General features: G+C 41.5%; 1 long non-coding RNA gene across 1 annotated transcript; it reads left to right on the top strand.

Moving 5' to 3' along the window:
• The first annotated feature begins 467 nt into the window (after nt 1-467).
• On the top strand, nt 468-2,791 carry LOC135289025 (uncharacterized). The gene is made up of 3 exons (XR_010351820.1): nt 468-541; nt 1,922-2,033; nt 2,722-2,791. It is a non-coding gene; the product is annotated as an uncharacterized LOC135289025 (long non-coding RNA).
• The last annotated feature ends 11,761 nt before the right edge of the window (nt 2,792-14,552 follow it).

Raw genomic sequence — 14,552 nt, forward strand, 5'->3', positions numbered from 1 at the left:
AATGGAGGGGACAGCTAACCTCTGCTTCCACACACTCTCTCTACTTCCAAGACGCCTTCTTGCTTTCACAAGAACCCAAGGGACAAGTTTATTTAGCAGAAACTTGAACCAAACAGTGGTTTTGAATCAGTTATTTGTTCACAGCCCCTACTGCAGACCCAGACACGATGAAGCCTGTGAGGTGTCTTGAGCATGAGTCGGGGCAGTTTGTTCTGTGTGGTCCTTACAAGAGACAGCACATGAGTCAGCTGGCTAACCACTAGAAAGCAAAACCATACTCCTCATAAGCTTTCAATTAGAAACAGTAAATTAACAAAGCCACAATCATTTCTTAAAAGCTTCTTTTTCAAAGTAAGCCTTTTCCACTGTCCATTCTGAATTCTTAACAGGATCCTGAGGTGAGGACAAACTTCATCTCCTTGTAAAAGACTGGAGGTGAGAGCAGGGTCAAGTGCCACCTGGGACATCAGCAAGATTTTGGCTAGAAGGCATCTTGAGGTCTGCATTTCCACCATCTACTCAAGGCAGTGTTAGCTTCTAGGTAAACCAAGTTGCCTTGCAAACCTTCACTGTCTCTGTGCACAGAGACTCTACAATGCTTCAAAGAGACCTTTTTCAACGTTTGACTAAGTCTCCTGTGAAGAATTTCCTTTCTACAACCAGAATTTCCCACCCTGCACCTTGTGACCATGGCCTCTTTTTTTTTGTGCTTGGCAGCTTTGGTAGTAGCCTGCCCCTATCTTCTCTGTAACCCCTCCTTTAGATGGTTGAGCTCAGCACTTACTTCTCCACTTCTCCTTTTCTTCTGTGGGACAAGTACACCCAGTTCCCACTCTTGCACGCTCCAGCCTAAGGCACAGGAGCATTTTACTCAAAATTAATGACACTACTCCATTTCTGTAGAGGTCAAAACCAATGACCTCACCCCAACTACTCCAATGATAAAATCATTTGAGGATTTTTTTTCTTCATTCTGTATATGTTAAATGCTCACATAACCCCCACAATAAATTAAAAACTACTCAGAATAATGTTTCATTACAAGCTGCATAAAATACAGCAACAAATGATACCCTAGCAGGTGACCATCCCTCACTGCTAGGCATTAAGCCCACTGCTTGGCCAGCTGAGCTACACTAAGCATCAGTTAAAACCTGCAGATTGATTAGACCCAACTGGCACCTGCAGAATTAATACCTGCAATTTTGGTCAGCTAGCTAAACTAATTGAACTGAGCAGCACACAGTGATCAGATTTCACTCCTTCTCTTTTCACACATAACTCCTGACGTCCTTTGCGAGCAGTTGTGAGAAACTGCATATTTGATTTAGTTTGAAATTTGATCATTTTTGCAGGTGACTCCAGCTTTTTAATGTAAACATGGAGATACCTCTTTATTCTCACTGGAAAACATAGAGGGTTTGGTTTTTTGTTCTACCTTAGGGAACTGCTATTGGATATTCAATGACAAGCAGTTTGAATAGATAGATTTAATTTTTGCTCCAGCCCTGGCAACAATAACTATCCTTACAACTCTTGTAATTACCACCCAACATTTCACCCACAACTACACAACAGCCTCTCTTTCTGTATATTTAATCACCCTCTCTGAACCTCCAACTCCACAAATGGAGCTGCTGGTTGATTAGCAAACAAATAATCACCTGAGTGCCAGACCCAGACAGCTGCCCCGTGTGTGTGTGTCACTCATGACCCATCTGCAGGACTCAGCAAATGCCAGCTGCTTGTCTTGGAGCAAGCTTGGCAGCCAGGCACTGGACACAGAGGGTGGTGCAGGCATACATGCATGCCTGTGCCTGTATGTATAGCAGAGAAATAAGACTGAGGAAAGGATGGAAAATGTCAGGAAAAAAGGAAAGATTTTTATTTGCTCTTCTCTCATGGGTATTTTTTTTCTTAGTGTTTCTCAGTGCCGTAACTATCGCACCATCTGCTGAAGAGTAGTTTTGGTGTAAGCCCAGGTAGACAAAAAATGAGCTGGCTGCTCAGAACATGCAGTGAGAGGAAATTTGGTAAGTGGTCCTGACTAATGTGGTGTCTCACAAGTTTTATACTTTCTAAACACTACAAGATGACAAGCAGTTACAACTAACAAGATGTTTGGCAAAATCGCCTGACTAAATCAAATTTTTGCATTTGTTTTGTGAAGTGACTGTGCAGTTCAACAAAAGGTGGACTTGTAATAATGGTCTGCATTATCCACACAAAGACATTAATATTTTGATATTGCAGTCATCACCTTGAAAAGAAGTTAGAGATTCAATGCCAGCTTCAGCAATTATATTCTAGAATGCTTCTGAACTACATCTGAGAATTCTCACTCAATGATGTGATATTTTATTTTAAAATATACATTTAGGTGTGTGGTGATTATTCAAAAAAGTTATAAAGCCTACTCAAATCCATTGGCTTCTCTAAGGCTAGATCTTGCTCTATTGTTTGATTTTCTTAACAAAAATGGCATTAATACTTTGGTCGAACATGGATTTATATCAGAGACTTATTAAAATGAGCAGTGCAAAAATGAAAAAAAAGTAAAAGACAGCACTTTAGAAACTAAGGATTTGTTGGGCGTCCTTCCAGTTGGAAAAACATTAGGTTAGAGGTAACCCACGTTTTTTAACTAACCTTGAGAGAAACTCAACTGCCAAGTGTAAATGCACAGTAAAACTTTAATAATATATTTACTTTTTCTTTTAGGTGTAAGGGAGATACTAACAAAGACTCAGTCAAACTGAGATGGAGAAGTATCAAAATTTTCCCTTCTGTGTCAGTAACTCTGAAAGTCTGATCAGATGTTGCAAGCAGGCAAAGGGATGGGAGTAGCAATAAAAGAGCAGAAATATTTTGCCCATACTATGCCTATGCTGTACCTGACTGATTACAATGAGGGAAAGGGAGAAGGGCCCTCTGTCAATTACTCTTATCTCTTCTGCCCTCATGCACCTTAAAATTCTCATCTATTTGTTCAGATTGTACTTTTCCTTCAGAGCAACAAATAGTCTTCTGTGTTTGCCAAAGGAGACAAAAAATCCCTTAAAGACACTTTCCTAGCTGAAATTGCCCAACCCAATTTCTCTGGTTGAAATTGCCAACCAGAGAACTCCCAAGTTATAAATCTATGTGAGGGAACGCAAGAAACCTATGCAGAGCTCTCCCAAATATTGCCCTGGTAGGACAACACCACTGTGCCACCAGAAATCTCGGCTTCTGCAAACAAAGTTGACAGTGAGCACAGGCAAACCTTCTGAAAGATCTAATATTAGAAAATGTACTAAGCTGCTTGATCCACATGATAACTAAATGCTTTGTGAACTATATCTGTACTGCTGGATCAAAACTTCATTGCTTCTACGTTTTTCCATCTATACCCTGGCATTTAATATTATGTATGTGAAATCAGCCATAATAATATTTGCCATAGGTGAGTGGTTACTAGAAGCAGAGGGTATAAACTGCTAGGAAAAACTGATAAAATCACATTTGTCTGTGTATATTAATAGCAGGTAAGTGAAAGAAGAGAGAGTGAGCAGCACCCTGTCCTCTGGCTCTGCTGTGTACTGTTGCAGCACTGACTCCATGAAACATTTTGTGTGGTTGTGTGTTGGTAAATCACAAGTGATACTGGATTTCTTAAAGCAGGGAAAGGGAGGATCCATAACCCCACCTATACTGGCTACATACCAGTGGCCACCCACTGGCACCTGCAGAGAGTGAACTTCTGCTACCTACAATCTGTTAGCACTCACAAAATGAACCCAACCCTTTTCTTCATAAAATAGTAATGCATGCAAGTACAGTAATCTCCAGTAGAACAGTACAGATAGGGGTGTGGGAAATGCCAAACTATGTCATTCACCATTTCCCTTAAAAATAGTGTTATGGGAAATAGTTTGAACAATTCCCTTCTTCTGAACAGAACAAACTGAACTCAGTTTGTGCCAGAAGGTCTTATAAGCTGGCATCCACCTACTGGGTCACAATTTATATCATCTGCATCTATGTGACGATTATACATTTCCTTCCAAATTGTTGATAAAGGTATTGAGCAACGCTGAGCCAAGAATAGCTTCTTATGCAACTTCAGTTCAAAATTTACAGCACTCCTCTGCCAGCTCTTCTAAAACTGAGATTTCAATCTGGAGCGTGCAAAGCCCACTGACAGTCCACATGCACCCTCAAAAGAGCAGCCAGACACAATTACAGCTCTGTCACACTGCTTTCTTCTGGAGTCAGGGAGAGATTGCCCCAAAAGGTAAGAACTTACTGCCAAATTAGGGCTCAGTTTCCCACAGTGAAGGGAGAGACTGCTGGGTAGTTCCTGTCAAACACCCTCTTCTCTTTCCACCATTTAGACAACAACTTGACACACATGCAGGACAGCTCTTTTTCTTCTGAATATGCCACCATGGGTGCTTTCAGTATCACTGACTGCAATATTTGCTCTGTAGCTGAGTCACAGAAGTCACTACAGGATCAAATTCTTTAGGGATAGAAAGTGGAGAAGTCATATGAAAATAAAACTATAACATGCAGCTGAAAAAAGGGTGATCATCATAGTAAAATTTCAAGTCATTAACAGAAACTAAGTGAGGAAACCTATAATCCACGTAGTAGCCAATCAAAAGGAGGTGAAGTTGGAGTGAAGGTGAAGTGAAGGTGAAATTAAAAGATAAGAGAGGACAGAATCAGATGGCACCTGAGAGAGGAGCGCACAGTTGAAAATGAAATAGAACATAAAAGAAAAAAAACAAGGAAGCTAATGTAACAATGATACAAAGGAACAGAAACAACTGAAAATTCTAGATAACAATATTCATAATCCCATCAAAAGTCCAAGGCAATCTCAGAAAATGGTATACAACATTTGGAAGCTGAATTCAAAGCATGTTGCTCATCATCAATGGCACTCTAGGGAAAGTAGGACAGGTAGAAAGGCAGACAAAAGCAAAGAACAACTTTTCCCCTCTTCTATGTTCCCCTTCTTCTATGTTCATTTCACCATTGCATCAACATCTTTCCCCTCTTATGCATGCACACACACACATTTTCCATTTCTTTCCTTGCTCCAGCCTTTTGAATTCTGTCATCAACTGTCCAGGGTCTCCTATAATATTTGTTCCTTTTGTGTACAAATAATCAGCCCAATGAAGCTTCTAGGATTCCTTCTAGATATGTGGCTACAGAAAAAATGTACTTACACAGACCAAATTAATGGTGAAGTTCAGCAAATACTAAAAAAAGAGATTGAGAGGTCTGTATACATCAAGGAGCTACTGTAAAATTATGAGCTGAAATCATATACCTTTGGATCCCTGGAAAGGGCTGCCCTACCACCTTGGTTGTCTTCAGGGGTTGAAGGGCAATTATCTGTTGAATGTTATTCTTAGAAAATGTTGCTTAGTCAAATACAAACTTTTGGGGGGAAATAAGACAGTATCAACAAGGAGGGCCTGAAATTTTGGTCAAAACTAGGAAGACAGGAATGCCAGTATAGCAAGTAATTTGCTTGTGAGGGAAATTCACATCACATGTGAGAGAACCAAACACAGGTCCCTGCTCTGCCTGATTCACAACAAGAATATGAAGGAAGCCAAGTCAGTCTTTCTGTGGTTCAGTGACTACTAACACAAGACGGAACAGACGCAACTGGAAAGGCTGTGAAAGTCCCACACACACTCCCTTGCAGAAGGTGCTGTCTGGAGACTAGGGAGGCCACAGCCTAGTTTCAGCTGAGTAGGCACTTATAATTACACTGAGCTACCTCAGGATTATGCGGAAATGCAGAGGGTGTATTTATAAATTCTCAGTGAGTTTGATGGCTATTCTGCACCTATTTTCATGGTCCTCCTCACTCGCAGCCCTCAAAAATGTACAATCCTGGTGGTTCCATTATAAACCTGCTCTGCTCTGTGAGCTCAGATGAACAATGCATTGGCAGAAGCAAGTTGTTTTTTTGCTTAAAAAATTGGCTTGGCTTTATTTCTTCTGCTGTTTTCTTTTTGTGGAAGGACATGGACTCTGTACTTCCTAACATGAAGGAAACTGAAGCAGAGTAAATGAGAAGTCCACAAGTTAGACTCCTCTAAGTTATGCTCATTGCAGCTGCATAATCTAGGACAAAGGTTAAAACCAATATCAGCAACAAAACCCAACCAAACACAATAAAGACACCTGATGGCAAAATCAAGAGAAAGTTTCAGGAGTTATGACTCAGGTACCAAATGATTTTACGAGCACATAACAGAGAAAAGTTCAGCAGAAATTATTTCAAGCTCCCTGAAGAAGCATGAGAGGAACCTGCAGACAGGCAAAATACACACGCTAATACTGGGAAACAGAATTAATTATTTTCTCAGTGGCTATCAGGAACAGAAAGAGCAATGCTTCAGGAAACATTTCCTGGAAGCAGAAAAAATACATCCTGATATTTCATGCGTCCTGACACATGAAAAAGAAAGATGCAACAACATTAGGACATTCCTAGAGATTTTTGTTCTTGCCCTGACCCAGAAGACAGTCTGTACCATCTTGATAATACTTAGCTTTGCATCTGTGCAATCACACGGGTGTGTCCTGTTACAGATGACGTTTACAGTAGAAGATCACACAGAAATTGTTTGAAAGGGACCTGTGGAGATGATTTAGTCCATCCTCTTCCTTAGTACTGTGGGTATTCCCCACGCTAGCTCCTGTCAAGCTGTGGTTTGTCTGGCCAACCCTTGAAAATTTCCTAGGGTGGAGATTGCACAGCCACCCTCAGTAACATGTTCCAGGCCTGCAGTACCCCTCTCATGGGTTTTCCCAGCCATGCAACTGGAACCTTCCCACGGCAATTCTTGGCTGCTGCTCCTTGTCATATTGTCTACCACTAAATGGCTGAGTTTAGCCCCATTACCTTTCCTGTTCCCACTCCAGCTACTGTGGGCTGTTGCCAAGATCACCCCACAGGCTCCTCTTCACCAAACTAATCCCTCAAACTCTGCATGTGTTCTTGGTCCTTTGCTAACCTGGCAGCCCTCTGCTGGGCTCCCTCCAGCTTCTTCACAATCTTCTTGTAACAGGGAGGGATGAAAGTGGATGAGAACAACAGGTTTCCTTGACCTTCTGAGTACACTCCTCATAGTCCAGTGTGTAGTTTACTTTACAATGAATTATGGCTCAACCACACATGTGTCAACCAATTCACCACAGCCCTGAGGCCCTTTTACAGCCAGGCTGTTGGCTAGCCAGTACAAATGCTGGAGTTACTCTGCCAAGAATGCAGAGACTTGCATTTCTTCTTGCTTAATCTTTTGAAATTTCTGTGGTCCCAATTTTCAACTTTGTCATGATTCCCCTGGACTAAAGCTCTGCCATTCTGTGTGTCAATCACGCCCCCCCCATCTAACACAGTCTGCAAATTTGCTAACGGTGCCATCTGCCTCCTCATACAGGCCACTGCCTTCTTGTCTTTGCTATGTTTGAAAATGAATTTCAAGAAGATGTTCTTTTTCAGTGACTGAGGTGACAGTAACAATCATATTGTTCCCTGGATTGTCCTTCTTGCCTTTATGAAAGACAGGTATTTCAGCCCTTAGCCTTTTTCCAGTCTTCATGGATTTCTGCAGACCACCTTGATTTCTCACATATGATAGACAGCAGGTAACACTTTCAGTGACAAATGAATCTCACCAAGCACTATGGATCTGAATACATTCAGTTGTAGTTGTACTTAGCTCATTGCTTCTTCCCAGCTGGCTATCCTCCATAACAAACAGTGCTGGTATAAATCTTTGTCTGATGCAAAAGAGACATTGGGGACCCTGTTTTGTAATGCTTGCCACTATGTTGTTCTCCCCATTCTTTGGCAGGCCTACATTCTCTTTGAACTTCTCCTGTAATTAGTGTCCGAGTAGAACCCCTTCTTGTCACACTTAATGGCCTCTCCTTGACTTAAATCCAGCTGGGCCTTGACTGTACTCATTTTTATCAAAAAATGCTAAAATAATGTCTTTATATTCTCTAATGCTATTTGGTTGCATTAATGGCTCGCCATGAAATTCCATGCGTAGTCCAGAGCTCCTTCTGCTGGAAGCCCATCCTGCACAACGGGATGCTTGATTGTTCCTCACGTCTCAGAAAACTGATTTTTTTTGGTGCTTGTTTTTGCCTTGTTTTTTTCCTTTCAGTTTTGCTTGTTTTGAGTCAGCCATCCCTCCTTTGCCCTTTTCCCCCTTGGCATCTTCCCTAGGAATTTGGCCTAACTAAACCAAATTCTATTCTATAAAGTCTAGAGTCCTAATTTTGCAACTTCTCTTTCCACTTTTCCTCTGTATGTTAACCTCAGCCATCTCATGGTCACTGCAGCCCAAGCTGCTATTTCTGCCAGACTTTTGGCTGGTTCTTTTGCAAGCAGCTGGGCAAGTACAGCCCCTCTGCAATTGTATCACAATCTGTGAGCTGCATAGTCTACACCTTCTTGGATCACTCAGCAATGCCTACCTGAGCAGCTGAAATCTCCCAGGAAGACAAAGGTGCAGCCAGAAGAGTTCTGTATTTGTCTGTGGAAAGCCTCGTCTTCCACATCTTGTTCAGGAGATTTTGGTCAGATCCCACCACAGCATCTCTGGTGGCACTCCACCCATAGGCCTTGGCTCTTGGCCCATACATCCTTGGATTTCTGCTCTGCTAAGTCAAAGAGCACCTTCACAGAGGGGACAGCAAGCCCATTGACCTTACCTAAGCAAACGAGAGCACTCCGGTCAGGATCCAACACAATAATTTATGTATCTTTCATAAGACATCTCACCAAAAGTCTTGATATCATGCACTTTGTGTAAGATAGTGTTACACAAACTATTTACTTTTTTCTCCATCTTTTCTATACCACCTCTTCCTATAATTCTATTAACTAGTATTCCAGCTCTCTAGAATTAAGCTTTCCTTCTACATTTGTATTTCACCCAACTGAGGTCCTATCATCCCTGGCATTAGTGAAACAATTATCTTTTAAAAAGTGATTAATAATATAACTGGGGTGAGTTTTGGGGTTGAGGTGCAGGAAAAGAGGAGTAGCAGGTTCCCAGTACTCGTAATTTGCAATTCATTAAATTAAAAAAATATGAACATGCTTTAAAAGAATCATAACAATTTAGCATCCTTTACAAATGTAAGCAAAATCACATGATCTAGTTATGGTCATTTATCATTATTAGGAACAGGAGAAACAGATAATTTTGAATCCATTCAAATGAAAGGGAGATAGACCTATAGGTGATCAGGAAGAGTGAATAGACTGTAATTATACTACTTATATTCAAAAATTCACTGCAAAATTACGTGCAATAATTATGCCACTGTTTTACTGAAGCCAAAAAATGATTTTAAAATATCCTTTACTTACACTGATCACATTCTATAATGTTTTATATGAGACCTAAGAGGATAAAAACAGATAAAGGCACCAAAGTTTCTGTACTAATCTTCCAACAGAATATCCTACTAGCTATTGTCAAACAGCAATTAATGACCCCAAAGAATATCCAAAGAAATAACAATTCCATGGTCTCCAGAGGATGAAAGCAGATGCTGCATTCCAACCTCTCCCAATCCTGTGCTGCTTCTAAGTGGGCTTTTCAAGATTTAGGAGGCCAGAAGCATGGTCTCCAAAAGGCCTGCAGGGTTCAGGAAGTGATGCCTCTTCTTGAACCCATCCTCCCATGCTCATCACCTTCACCTCTCATTCCAAGCCTTTTCCCCTGCCAATAGTACTAGGAGGGGACATTTGCCAGCTTCAGGGGAAGCTGTTATTAAGAGAGTAATGACCCACAATGGCCCACCTGTCACAATAAGGTGTTTGAATTACAGGATAGTTTAAGTGACTCCTGGCTGATCCTGTGCTATCCAGACACTCTGCTCTCATATACTGATGCTTGCTTATGCCAGCAGCCACACCTACTTGTCCAGGGGGCTGTGATGCTGGATTCAGGTAATGGGGAGGGAATCATCCCTGTCTAGCTGAACTGCCACATCCTGGATAATTATTTTTATGGAGGGCATTTCTCAGACACAATAAGCAGTAAAATAATACTGAGATTTTAAGTCACTTCTTAACAACTTCCACTCTAAGTATGGCACAGTTCAGATGTCTTTCTCAAGTTAGAACTGGTATTTACACTTTAAAATGTCTATTAAAACGTGGTTCTTCAAGGAACAACATTAAAGCAAATATGATGAAAGAATTCACTGTCACAGCCATGAGTGACTCCCATGTGTCTGTATCTTGAGCTCTCTTTCCTCCCTCTGTTGCCTGAAAGAAGCATCTTTTCACCTCAGTTTTTCTAGTAAGTCTTCATGACGAGGAATAATAATCAAGGACACAAATAGGTGGCTTTTGTGCAGACCTCTTCTTCATTGCTCTTGCCAAGATGAATAGTGCTGTCCCACTCTTTCCTGCCCAATGTTTTACTGATGGAAAACTGTATGCTCCAAAAGGTGATTTATTAACCTGCTAAACAACAGAGCCAAATGCTGTAGAGTTCCTGCTGTCAGCATCCAGCATGGTAGCTGGAGGAAGGTTTGTTCTCTCGTCTAATCTCAACGATCACTGCTGATGTGAGTCATGTTTCCCACACTGTCACTGATTCCTCACCTGTGTGATGTCTAAAAGGGGATTTTAGACACCATCTCCTGCCCCAATTACTCACACAGAGCTAGCACCCTTATGCACAGACAGATACAGTAATTAGACATGTGTCACACCTCAGGCTTTAAATACTGCTCCAACCTTCTCGCATGCAGGATTTTGTGAAACCACCTTGGATTTTCTGAGGGTGCAACACAACCATGGCAAATTCTGGCTGGCACACCTTTTGGCCTTGAAAGTGATTTTTATTTATTTACTTGGGGTTTTTAAGTTCTTAAGGAGAAGAGTTTCTTTTAGGCAAGTACATGTAAAAGCAGGAAAGCAACAGACAGTGCCAGCCTGACTCGCACAGAGAGACAAGATCTTTAAAATAGTATTTCCGCTCCTTTTGAGGCTACAGTCTGTGGTTTCATCTGAGGTACCTGTGTGGCAACCTATTCAAATGAGCCCACAGAGAGTCTTGTATGTTAAAAGGAAAGAGGAATTTCCAGTGGAAAATGTGATTGAACGGAGAGATGTTCACTTGGACAATCTCTTACCAAAGCTCAGCAACCAACTAGCGGTATCTGCCAGTTTCTTTTTCCATGCCATGAGGCACTCTGTCTTTACTGCTTACATCAATTAGAACTCATAATGTCATTACTGGGCACATCAAAGCATCATGCCTCCGTTCAGAAAGGCTCATAAGTCTGCCCACTCACATTGTGGTCTGCAAGTAACTATGAATCCCCCAGCACTTAGTGGTAAGTTTCACACCTCAGGTCTGGGCTCTGAGCACTGTTTTTAGGCTCTTATAGCCCTGACAATTAGACACCATTCCTTAGGAACCCTCAGGCTTAGTCAAACATTCTCTTTTTTTCATATTAATAAGAACTACTTTTAGAACACGATGCTCACAATTTAGAATATAATTAAGAAAATAACCCATCTATTAACTGAATATTTCAGGACTGAGGTAATAGTACAAGACAGCATAAGTACATATGCATTTACAGATTTAAAAATAAATTGTCCTAAAAATTTGCATGTGAGATTTTTAGTTTCCCATGGAACTTGTATGTGCATGTATAACTATCAGAATCCCAAGGATGTTTTGTAAGCATCAAGCTCTTTTCTGGCTACAGGTACTAATTAAAACAATCACTGAATTTGTCAACATGCCATTGATGCTTAAGGGAAATGTCAGAGGAGACAGGGCCAATTTGAAAAGGACAAAGGGAATGGAAATATTATGGTTTAGGGTTTGGGTTTTTTGTCTAGGTTTTTTTTCAGACAAGTGTCATACCATTGCTCTTGGCTTCACTTCTGTAACATGGTCAGTTTTCTGACCTCCTGACTGTGTGTCAGGGTGCCATAGACACCACAACAGAAGTGACAAGAATGTGTAACTGGGGAGGAATAGTCAGCAGTGGTCCCAACTTAAATGTTGTTTATCTGCAGCCTTAGCCTACAGTTGGTGAAATTATTCAGGAAAGTGCAGTAAAGGGATAGAAGTGATAGGTCACTGCTCAATGGCTTCTACATATCTTGTTATTGGGGACTGAGGCATCTCTGCCTGCTTGCCTTCAACTTCCATGAATAGCAGGGCCAATCTTAAGCACAGAGGACACAGCTGTCTTGGGTAGCAGGCTGACAACCAACCACAGCCCTGATGCCTACTGTGTACACTGGAGCTGCTGAGAGCCATGCCAACGCAGCTGCTGACTCCACTGAGAGGATGGAGTCAGAGGTTTCAACTGAAGTCCTCCCTCACTCTCTTTAACAACAAGTTGAATTCCCTAGGCTTTCCCTGCTCTCTCTTGGAGCAAGCTCCTCCCCCTCCTTTCTCTCCTCCCACAGCATGGGTCCTACCCCAGCATCTCACTTTGGAGGTAGCAGTGCCAAGAAGCCCCAAAGGACCTCTGCTATTGGGCTGTGAGGAGCCCAACCACACAGCTGTGAGCAGAACAGCTGCCATTTGGGAGTCCTACAATGCACAAACCTGTGAAGGCCAGGTGCTAGAGGCGTCCTCATCCCACCTTAAATGTCCAACTAGTGCAATGTGCAGTTGATTGCATGCCTTTGGAGCCACTGAGCAGTCAGATCCCCAGAACTGCAGCTTTCTGCTGCACACTGCCATGGACACTGTGGTTCAGCAGCCTCAGGTTATCACTGCAGGTCATCAACCCAAACAGGCAAAATGAGAGTGCCAACAAGTAATGAAGGAGTATGCTGTCAGCTGGCCAAATGAGCCTGAAAAGAGCTAGAAGACCCTTCCACAGCAAGCAAAGGAAACTAGCCAAAAGCCACTGTCTTCTTTGGGATGGTTTCTGCAAAGCTCTGAAGCTGAGTGGCTTCAGATGCCACCAGCACAACTCTCTGTCCTGTTCTGAATCTCAGTAGTGGGGCCACCACAAAGAGCTGCTTGTGGAGCTCATCACAATAATGTCACAGAGAGGTTTTGTGGTTGGTTGGTTTTGTGTTTTGCTTTTTTTTCTTAAAGGTCAAAACAGCTGAAAATTGAAAAAATGGATTTGTATCAAAATAAAGCTCTGCAAAATTGAAGGCAAATGCAGTCATTTGTCCAGCTGAGTATATAAACGTAGTTTCCTCCTGTGTCCTAGCACAGACACATCTGAACTGGAAGCAAGGGTAATCTTAATAAATAGTATTAAAGCACATATTTTTAATTGAACTGGAGGGGACGGAAACAAAGAGCAGAAAGCTAAGACACCTGTTGCACGCCTCCTTCAAAAGAAACTATATAATACTAATTGCAAGCTGTCATAAAAACCCTTATAAATGCCTCATGGGCATTGGGTCAATGTGTTAACAATTTGGTTCATATACTTAGTGGAAAATAAAGAGAAAAGAACTTCAAGGTATGCTTGGTCACTGCAAACTTAAATCTTCAGCTGTATAATTTCATGAGTGTTTTTATGTTGTAAATTCCTTTATAGTTATAGGAAGAGCAAAAAAACCAACACCACTCCAGATCTAATATTGAAAAGGGAGTGAACAAAAGAACGATTCGGAGACATTCCCCAGGAAGGAAGGAATTCTGGCTTTCTAACCAAAGGGCAACTTTTTATTCTCTGCTTTCTCAAGACAAAATTTTGTGTTTAGTCTCTCTAAAAACATCTTTGCTTTTCAGGTGATGTCTGCTTCACTCGCTGAGAACAGAAGTGTTAGGAAGGACAGCATCTGGGGAGAAACAAAGCCAGGAGCATTTATTGGAAAGCACTAACTATATCAGAAAGAGTACTTCAGATGCTGATTTAATTGAAATCAGGAATGTAGCTGGAGAAAAGAAACATTGCCAGTGTACCCTGGAGAGCAGTGCTGAAATATGTGCTACATTGACCACTGACAATCCATAGAGAGCTGGCAGGTCACACTATGCTGGCTCTTCTCCTTGTTTCCAGCTGCTAAATTACATTAAAGTCAGCTTAAAATTCATTAAACGCCTTCCTATTATTACTTTTCCATATAAGCAGTTGTTATAGCTGCTGAAGAGACATTGTGTGATGGTGACAGTGAAGAGAGAGGCCTGAGTAAATATGAATGGGAAAGGAGAGGTGATTTTGACCAGGAAAACGCTTGGGACCCTTCAGAATTTAACTGCTCTTCAAAAGATGAAAGCAGCTACACAGTAGATTGTGAATTCAGATGCTTAAATGCTCCAGAGATACGTTAATAGTGATTGTGGAGGTCACGTTTTGTTTGGCAGTTTTGCATAAATCCTGAACCAGTCAGAATGATCGCTCTGTGAGACTGTCATTGCAATGATGCTGACCCGGTGTCACTGATAATTACAGGTAATTTCAAGTGCTGTCATTAATTTGCCTTTTTCAATTTCTCAGCAAAGCCTTACAGGCTTTGTCCTGTATATAATAGTATTGAAGGTAATAAGATTTCTTCCATC

Source organism: Passer domesticus, chromosome 1 (genome assembly GCF_036417665.1).
Source record: "Passer domesticus isolate bPasDom1 chromosome 1, bPasDom1.hap1, whole genome shotgun sequence".
NCBI lineage: Eukaryota > Metazoa > Chordata > Aves > Passeriformes > Passeridae > Passer > Passer domesticus.